This window comes from Salvelinus namaycush, unplaced genomic scaffold (assembly GCF_016432855.1).
Source record: "Salvelinus namaycush isolate Seneca unplaced genomic scaffold, SaNama_1.0 Scaffold228, whole genome shotgun sequence".
In the NCBI taxonomy this organism is placed as follows: Eukaryota; Metazoa; Chordata; class Actinopteri; order Salmoniformes; family Salmonidae; genus Salvelinus; species Salvelinus namaycush.
Window position 1 is genome coordinate 190,001 of NW_024059097.1, and position 11,504 is coordinate 201,504.

Here is an 11,504-nt window from a genome sequence, read left to right on the forward strand (position 1 = left end):
TGGACACACAGACAGACACACTGGACACACACACTGGACATACACACTCACACTGGACACACACACTGGACACACACACACACACTGGACACACATACACACACTGGACACACACACACACACTGGACACACACACACACACACACACACACACTGGAAACACACACTCACACTGGACACACACACACTCACACTGGACACACACACACACTCACTGGACACACACACAGACTGGACACACAGACAGACACACTGGACACACACACAGACACACTGGACACACACACTCACATTGGACACACACACTGGACACACACACTCACACTGGACACACACTGGACACACACACTCACACTGGACACACACTGGACACACACACACACACTGGACACACACACACACACACACACTGGACACACACAAACACTGGACACACACACTCACTGGACACACACACATACACACTGGAAACACACACACACACTGGAAACACACACACACACTGGACACACACACACACACACACTGGAAACACACACACACACTGGACACACACACACACTGGAAACACACACACACACTGGACACACACACAGACACACTGGACACACACACAGACACACTGGACACACACACTCACACACTGGAAACACACACACTCACACTGGACAAACACACACTCACACTGGACACACACTGGACAGATACACACACACTGGACACACACACACACACACTGGACACACACACACACACACACTGGACACACACACACACTGGACACACACACACACTGGACACACACACACACTGGACACACACACTCACTGGACACACACACAGACACACTGGACACACACACAGACACACTGGACACAAACACTCACACTGGACACACACTGGACACACACACACTCACACTGGACACACACACACTCACTGGACACGCACACAGACACACTGGACACACACACACAGACACACTGGACACACACACACACACACACTGGACACACACACACTCACACTGGACAAACACACACACTCACACTGGACACACACTGGACAGATACACACACACTGGACACACACACACACACACACACACACACACACACTCACACTGGACACACACACACACTCACACTGGACACACACACAGACACACTGGACAGATACACACACACTGGACACACACACACTGGACACACACACTCACACTGGACACACACACACACACACACACACACACACACACACACACACACACACACACACACACACACACACTCACACTGGACACACACTCACACTGGACACACACACACACACTGGACAGATACACACACACTGGACACACACACACACACACACACACTCACTGGACACACACACACACACACTGGACAGATACACACACACTGGACACACACACACACACACACTGGACACACACTCACACACACTGGACACACACACACACTCACACTGGACAGATACACACACACTGGACACACACACACACTCATACTGGACACACACACACACACACACTCACACTGGACACACACACTCACACTGAACAGACACACTGGGCACACACACTGGACAGATACACACACACACTGGACACACGCACCCTGGACACACACACACACACTGGACACACACACACACACTGGAAACACACACACACACTGGACACACACACACACTGGAAACACACACACACACTCACACTGGACACACACACACACACACTGGACACACACACACACACACTGGACACACACACACACTGGACACACACACACACTGGAAACACACACACACTGGAAACACACACACACACACTGGACACACACACACTGGACACACACACACACACACACTGGAAACACACACACACACTGGACACACACACACACACTGGACACACACACACTGGACACACACACACACACACTGGACACACACACACACTGGACACACACACACACACACTCACACAGGACACACACTCACACTGGACACACAAACACACACTGGACACACACACACACACATACACACAAAGTGGACACACACACACTGGACACACACACACTCACACTGGACACACACACACACTCACTGGACACACACACAGACTGGACACACAGACAGACACACTGGACACACACACAGACACACTGGACACACACACTCACATTGGACACACACACTGGACACACACACTCACACTGGACACACACTGGACACACACACTCACACTGGACACACACTGGACACACACACACACACTGGACACACACACACACACACACTGGACACACACAAACACTGGACACACACACTCACTGGACACACACACATACACACTGGAAACACACACACACACTGGAAACACACACACACACTGGACACACACACACACACACACTGGAAACACACACACACACTGGACACACACACACACTGGAAACACACACACACACTGGACACACACACAGACACACTGGACACACACACAGACACACTGGACACACACACTCACACACTGGAAACACACACACTCACACTGGACAAACACACACTCACACTGGACACACACTGGACAGATACACACACACTGGACACACACACACACACACTGGACACACACACACACACACACTGGACACACACACACACTGGACACACACACACACTGGACACACACACACACTGGACACACACACTCACTGGACACACACACAGACACACTGGACACACACACAGACACACTGGACACAAACACTCACACTGGACACACACTGGACACACACACACTCACACTGGACACACACACACTCACTGGACACGCACACAGACACACTGGACACACACACACAGACACACTGGACACACACACACACACACACTGGACACACACACACTCACACTGGACAAACACACACACTCACACTGGACACACACTGGACAGATACACACACACTGGACACACACACACACACACACACTGGACACACACACTCACACTGGACACACACACACACTCACACTGGACACACACACAGACACACTGGACAGATACACACACACTGGACACACACACACTGGACACACACACTCACACTGGACACACACACACACACACACACACACACACACACACACACACACACACACACACACACTCACACTGGACACACACTCACACTGGACACACACACACACACTGGACAGATACACACACACTGGACACACACACACACACACACACACTCACTGGACACACACACACACACACTGGACAGATACACACACACTGGACACACACACACACACACACTGGACACACACTCACACACACTGGACACACACACACACTCACACTGGACAGATACACACACACTGGACACACACACACACTCATACTGGACACACACACACACACACACTCACACTGGACACACACACTCACACTGAACAGACACACTGGGCACACACACTGGACAGATACACACACACACTGGACACACGCACCCTGGACACACACACACACACTGGACACACACACACACACTGGAAACACACACACACACTGGACACACACACACACTGGAAACACACACACACACTCACACTGGACACACACACACACACACACTGGACACACACACACACACACTGGACACACACACACACTGGACACACACACACACTGGAAACACACACACACTGGAAACACACACACACACACAGGACACACACACACTGGACACACACACACACACACACACTGGAAACACACACACACACTGGACACACACACACACACTGGACACACACACACTGGACACACACACACACACACTGGACACACACACACACTGGACACACACACACACACACTCACACAGGACACACACTCACACTGGACACACACACACACACTGGACACACACACACAGACACTCACACTGGACACACACACACTGGACACACACACACTCACTGGACACACAGGACACACACACACACACATGCGTGTCTTCCTATAATTGTGACAATAACACCGTTAAAATACCAATGTGATCATTTGTTGTACGTCTTTTATGTTGAATAACAAATTGTATAATTATATATGGACATATGTTCCATAGTTGTACAAGTCTACAAGGATATATTGTACTTTTCATAATAAAACATACTTGAAACAAGAAAAGCATGTTAATTGTGAAAACAGTTTGGTTATTGATGTTACGTTTCCTCTGTCAGGTTGACGTTAACCTGCGACTGGTTGAAACATGAAACTAATATGAAATGAAATACAAAACAATTAAATATGTGGAATTGAATTAAACAAATTGTACAACAGTGTTGTAATGCAGGGTCACTATAGCAACAGAGTGTTGTGATGCAGGGTCACTATAGCAACAGAGTGTTGTGATGCAGGGTTACTATAGCAACAGAGTGTTGTAATGAAGGGTCACTATAGCAACAGAGTGTTGTGATGCAGGGTCACTATAGCAACAGAGTGTTGTGATGCAGGGTCACTATAGCAACAGAGTGTTGTAATGAAGGGTCACTATAGCAAAAGAGTGTTGTGATGCAGGGTCACTATAGCAACATAGTGTTGTGATGCAGGGTTAATATAGCAACAGAGTTGTGATGCAGGCTCACTATAGCAACAGAGTGTTGTGATGCAGGGTCACTATAGCAACAGTGTTGTGATGCAGGGTCACTAAAGCAACATAGTGTTGTATTGCAGTGTCACTATAGAAACAGAGTGTTGTGATGCAGTGTCACTATAGCAACAGAGTGTTGTGATGCAGGATCACTATAGCAACAGTGTTGTGATGCAGGGTCACTATAGCAACATAGTGTTGTAATGCAGGGTCACTATAGCAACAGAGTGTTGTTATGCAGGGTCACTATAGCAACAGGGTGTTGTGATGCAGGGTCACTATAGCAACAGAGTGTTGTGATGCAGGCTCACTATGGCAACAGAGTGTTGGATGCAGGGTCACTATAGCAACAGTGGTGTGATGCAGGGTCACTATAGCAACATAGTGTTTTAATGCAGGGTCACTATAGCAACAGAGTGTTGTGATGCAGGGTCACTATAGCAACAGGGTGTTGTGATGCAGGGTCACTATAGCAACAGAGTGCTGCCATGCAGGGTCACTATAGCAACAGAGTGTTGTGATGGAATCTCCAGACCAGACTCTTCTAGGACAGGAACCTGTGACGTCATCATCACCCTCTCCTCTCTCTCTGCTCTCTCTCTGCTTCCTGCTCTCTCTCTACTCTCTCGCTCTGCTCTCTCTCTCTCGGTCCTTTCTGCTCTCTCTGCTCTCTCACTGCTCTCTCTCTGCTTTATCTCTCTGCCCTCTCTCTGCTCTCTCTCTCTGCTCTCTCACTCTGCTCTCTCTCTCTCTGCTCTCTCAGCCTGCTCTCGATGCTCTCTGCTCTGCTCTCTGTTCTCTCTCTCTTTGCTCTCTCTCTGCTCTCTACTCTGCTCTCCCTCTCTGCTCTCTCTTCTATCTGTTCTCTGCTCTCTCTCTCCCTCTTCTCTCTCTCTCTCTCTCTCTCTGGTCTGCTCTCTCTGCTCTCAATTCAATTCGCTTTATTGACAATGTACATCTTGCCAAAGCATATGTTGGATATTTACAATATAAAAAAGAAATAAAAATGAGAATCAAAATTGTCAACGGGACAACAGTAACAACAGTAACCAAGGGCCAAAATAACCATACATTCAACAATAACAATAAACATACAGTAGAGTACATGTGCAGGTTGATTGGTCTGTCAGACACTGTCCCTCATCTTAACCCACAGCTCTCTGTGTCCTCCCCCAACAGGACAGGTAGCCTACTCTCATCAGAGAGGTCTTTGAAACCTTGAATAAGGGTTTCAAATTTGGGAAAATGACACTGTAGTTGTTTTATATTTTTTACATTTTGTCAGGAAATGCAGCTCCGTCTCAGGTTCTGCTGTGGTGCAGTGGTTGCACAGCCTTTCCTCTACAGGGAGCCAGGTTTTCCTGTGTCTACCCTTCTCAAGGAAGGCAAGGCTATGCTCACTGAGCCTGTACTTTGTCAAGGTTTTTCTAAGGTTTTGATCAGTAACCATGGTCAAATATTTAGCCACAGTGTACTGTCGATTTAGGGCCAGATAGCACTGCATTTTGCTTTGTGTTTGTGCTTGTGTTTCCCAATAAGCAATATAGTTTTGTTTTGACTGTGTTGTAATTTGGTTTATCCTGATTGATTGGATGTTCTGGTCCTGAGGCTTCAGTGTGTTAGTAGAACAGGTTTGTGAACTCAGCCCCAGGACCAGCTGGATGAGGGGACTCTTTTCTTTGCTCAGCTCTTGGTATTGCAGGGCTTGGTAATGATATGAGAGGGGGTCACTGTTTTAGATGTTTCCAAAACTTAATTGCTCATTTTTGAGTTTTTATTATTAGTGGATATTGGCCTAATTCTGCCCTGCATGCATTGTTTGTAGTTTTCCTCTGGACATGTAGGAGAATCTTACAGAACTCTGCATGCAGGGTTTCAATGAGGTGTTTGTTCCATTTTATGAAATCTTGTTTTTGCAAGTGGACCCCACACCTCGCTGCCATAAAGTGCAATTGGTTCAATGACATATTCAATTTGTTTTAGCCAAATTTTAATAGGTATTTCTATTTGAATTTGCTTTTTAATGGCGTAGAATGCCCTGCGTGCTTTCTCTCTCAGTTCATTCACTGCCTCATTAAGGTGTCCAGTTGAGCTTATTTTTAAACCTCAGTAATTGTAGTGTGTACTGTACTCTATATATTTTGTACCAATTGAGAACTTTGGTCTAATTCCCTGAGATCTGGATCTTGTCTGGAAAATCATTATTTTAGCGACCCCCCCCGGTCAACTGTAGCGAAACCCCCCCCCGGTCAACTGTAGCGACCCCCCCCGGTCAACTGTAGCACATGGCCTACATGGCCTACAGCAGAGCCTGGACCTGCTAGAGCAGTACTGCCAGACCTGGGCCCTGGCAGTATACCCCAAAAGAGTGACAGCAGGCATAGGTCATCTGCGAAGAGTAGGCATTTAACTTCTGAATTTTGGAGACTACCACCAGGGGCTGAGGATTTTTCTAGAATAGTGGCCAATTCGTTAATGTAAATATTGAAGAGTGCAGGGCTCAGATTACAACCCTGACGAAGGCCCCGCCCCTGGTTAAAGAATTCTGTTCTTTTCTTGCCAATATTAATGCTGCACGTATTGCCAGTATACATTGATTTAATTATGTCATATGTTTTACCCCTACACCACTGTAACGGCAACCTTCCTCCTCTTCGTCTGAAGAGGAGGTGTAGCAGGGAACGGACAAAGACGCAGCGTAGTTCGTGTTCAACATGTTTAATAAAAAGTTGATAAATGCGAACACTACACAAATACAAAATAACAAACGAAACAGTCAATGAGTTTAATCAATGAGTTAAAAAGGAGAAACAAAAATGGTGATTAACGAACATGAAAAACAAGATACTTAATACATACTTTATTAATTACACAGATTTTATTGTTGCAGCAAACAGAAAGGTCAGTTTCAGTGTAATGGATTCCATAGGAAATAACTATGGGTCATATTTGACCCACATATGAAAACTAGGGTCAGTCATGCAAAAACTATTTTTACTTAAAAAACAATAAGAAATTAAAAAACTAAACTGTGATGTTGGAACGTTAAAGACACATTGTTTAAGGAATTCCTGGAATATTAGATTATGACATTTTTGGGGGGGATCAATACAGCAAAAAACCATATGCATCCTGGGGTTTTAAAACGCTCATCTGTGACCCTGCTCTTACACGCTGAGAATCACAGACCTGAGAGAGAGCAACTCAGGCACCTACAGCTTCTTGTTTGGGACTAACGTCACTCCTGGGGGGTGGATGGGGAATCCAGGAGTCAGGTTAAATGTGACAATTCATCATTGCCCGTTTTTAACTGTCAAAAGACAGCTATTTTCAGTTGCATTTGCACAAAGTCTGCACAAAGGCCAACAAAAGCACATGCTTTTTTTGACTGACAATCATCCCGCTGTCCGTCATCCGTCAACGGATGACTCCGTAATTTTGAGACCCAATAAAAGAGGAGAATCTTCTGGAAGCTTTGGCAGGAGAATGGATTATGCTTTATGTTACTGCCTGTTATTTTCCTGGATTGACTTGATCTAATAAAGATATTTTGTTTGAAATCAAATCAAAACTCAAATCAAAATGACCCCCACTCTACCCAGGGCTCCATGTTGATTTGACCCCTGACCTAGTTGTGGACGGCGAGTGGGCCGTCCTGACCAGTGATCCTTGTAGTGGGATGTGAGTAGAGTGCTTAGAAAGGATATTAGAAATGTATACATTTCATCTGTTTATGTCTCTAGCAAATCATCTATTGGTTCTGAGAGTCAGCAACCCAAGTATGGTTTTGTTTACTGACCTACATCTTAGAATTAGCTTGAAAAACAACAAATGGGTATACTACAGCTAACTTTGATAAACAACACATGGGTATACTACAGTGTCACGTTCCTGACCTATTGTTCCTTTTTCTTTTATTTATTTAGTTGGTCAGGGCGTGAGTTGGGGTGGGTTGTCTTTGTGTGTTTTTGTATTGTCTAGGGTGTTGTATGGTTTAGGGGGTTAAGTAGAGTAGATGGGTTAGTGTTTAGTATAGGTGTCTAGGAGAGTCTATGGTTGCCTGAATTGGTTCTCAATCAGAGACAGCTGGTTATTGTTGTCTCTGATTGGGAGCCATATTTAAGGCAGCCATAGGCTTTAGCTGTTTGTGGGTAATTGTCTATGTGTAGTGTTTGTGTCAGCACTATCTGTCTGTACAGCTTCACGGTCGTCAGTTTTGTTATTTTGTTAGTTCGTGATTAGTTGTTCGTTTCTTGTTTGTTTTTCTCTCTTCTTTAATAAAAGAAGATGTATTTTGCACACGCTGCGCCTTGGTCCAATCTCTCACAGCAAGACGATCGTGACATACAGCTAACTTTGATAAACAACAAATGGGTAAACTACAGCTAACTTTGATAAGCAACAAATGGGTATACTACAGCTAACTTTGATAAACACCAAATGGGTAAACTACAGCTAACTTTGATAAGCAACAAATGGGTATACTACAGCTAACTTTGATAAACACCAAATGGGTAAACTACAGCTAACTTTGATAAGCAACAAATGGGTATACTACAGCTAACTTTGATAAACAACAAATGGGTAAACTACAGCTAACTTTGATAAACAACCAGAAATAACCATTTGATTTTATGACTCATTAAAAAAGCTAAACATAAGTATGTGCTTTTGGTTGTTCAGTCAATTAGACCATGCCCATTTCAAGCTTTTTTTCTACGAAATAAAACATTATTTAGGAATATTTAGACAAGTTAGCTGGTTAACTCATTGACGCTGCTTCGTAGTAACACCCTCATGAGTGGTAGGACCCCAGTCAGCATCAACACCATGTTATAAACAGCTCAATGTCACCACAACATGAGTGGTAGGACCCCAGTCAGCATCAACAACATGCCATAAACAGCTCAATGTCACCACAACATGAGTGGTAGGACCCCAGTCAGCATCAACAACATGCCATAAACGTGCCATTAGAACACCTCAGTATCAGTCACAGTCAGTCCCTCTGGTGACATAGTGGAGGGAAGAACACCTCAGTATCAGTCACAGTCAGTTCCTCTGGTGACATAGTGGAGGATTAGAACATCTCAGTATCAGTCACAGTCAGTCCCTCTGGTGACATAGTGGAGGGAAGAACACCTCAGTATCAGTCACAGTCAGTTCCTCTGGTGACATAGTGGAGGATTAGAACACCTCAGTATCAGTCACAGTCAGTCCCTCTGGTGACATAGTGGAGGATTAGAACACCTCAGTATCAGTCACAGTCAGTCCCTCTGGTGACATAGTGGAGGATTAGAACACCTCAGTATCAGTCACAGTCAGTTCCTCTGGTGACATAGTGGAGGATTAGAACATCTCAGTATCAGTCACAGTCAGTCCCTCTGGTGAAGTTCAAAACTTGTAATGTTCACAAGAACTTAAGTTGATAAAAAGATCTAACACAACATTAGGTGATAATATATGTGTTATTATGGATTTATAATCAGCTATAATGGGGCGGTCATTTTGTAATGGGAACACAGAATTAAAACATGAAACGAACACAACAGGAGGGTTAAATGCAACCAATAGCATAGGCCAATGAAACGAGTGGACCCACAGATCTTAGGCCTAAAGTATGAGGATGAAATTATAGTCCAGCACCTTTCCACTCACCTGTTCACACAGATTTTCCCCTCAGCTGTACTTTGAAAAATGGCCAAAAAACTTCTAGATACCTCCTGCTGTTAATTGACAGCCACAACTCAACAATCAGCTGTTTTATACTTGGCGGCTGCCCAATTGCAGGATTCCCGACTGTAGGAGTCACATTCTGACCTTAGTTCCTTTTTTCTGTCTTTATTTTAGTTGGTCAGGGCGTGAGTTGGGGTGGGCATTCTATGTTGTTTTTCTATGTTTTGTTCTGTTTGTTATATTTCTGTGTTTGGCCTAGTATGGTTCTCAATCAGAGGCAGGTGTCAGTCGTTGTCTCTGATTGGGAGCTATATTTAGGTAGCCTGTGTTCTATTGTGTTTTGTGGGTGATTGTTTCCTGTGTTAGTGTTTGCACCATACGGGACTGTGTTGGTTTTCATTTATTCTCTTGTTCTTTTTGTATTTTGTATTCATTCTCGATTAAACGATATTATGGATACTTACCACGCTGCACATTGGTCCTCCTCTCCTTCCACCAACGAAAGCCGTTACAGTAGGCTCGGCCTATGCGCTCATAATGTGACAAAACCCAATCTACAGCAATTTTTAAAAATCCAATATTGAAGCTCTGTGGGTAAATGATGCTGGTGTAGTATTAGTAGGGTGAGTGTTGGTTAAGTGGGACACTTCAGCTTTGTCATGGATATCTTTGAATGTGTACAACAACATAACATAGAGTGCTGGAGGCTATTTTGTAAATTACATCGTCAAAGTCAAGGATCAGTAGGATTGTCAGTTTTACGAGGGTATGTTTGGCGGCGTGAGTGAAGGAGGCTTTGTTGCGAAATAGGAAGCTGATTCTAGATTTAACTTTGGATTGGAGATGCTTAATGTGAGTCTGGAAGGAGAGTTTACAGTCTAACCAGACACCTAGGTATTTGTAGTTGTCCACATATTCTAGGTCAGAACCGTCCAGAGTAGTGATGCTAGTTGGGCGGGCGGGTGCGGGCAGCGATCGGTTGAAGAGCATGCATTTAGATTTGCTTGCATTTAAGAGCAGTTGGAGGCCACGGAAGGAGTGTTGTATGGCATTGAAGCTCGTCTGGAGGTTAAATAAGACAGTGTCCAAAGAAGGGCCAGAAGTATACAGAATGGTGTCGTCTGCATAGAGGTG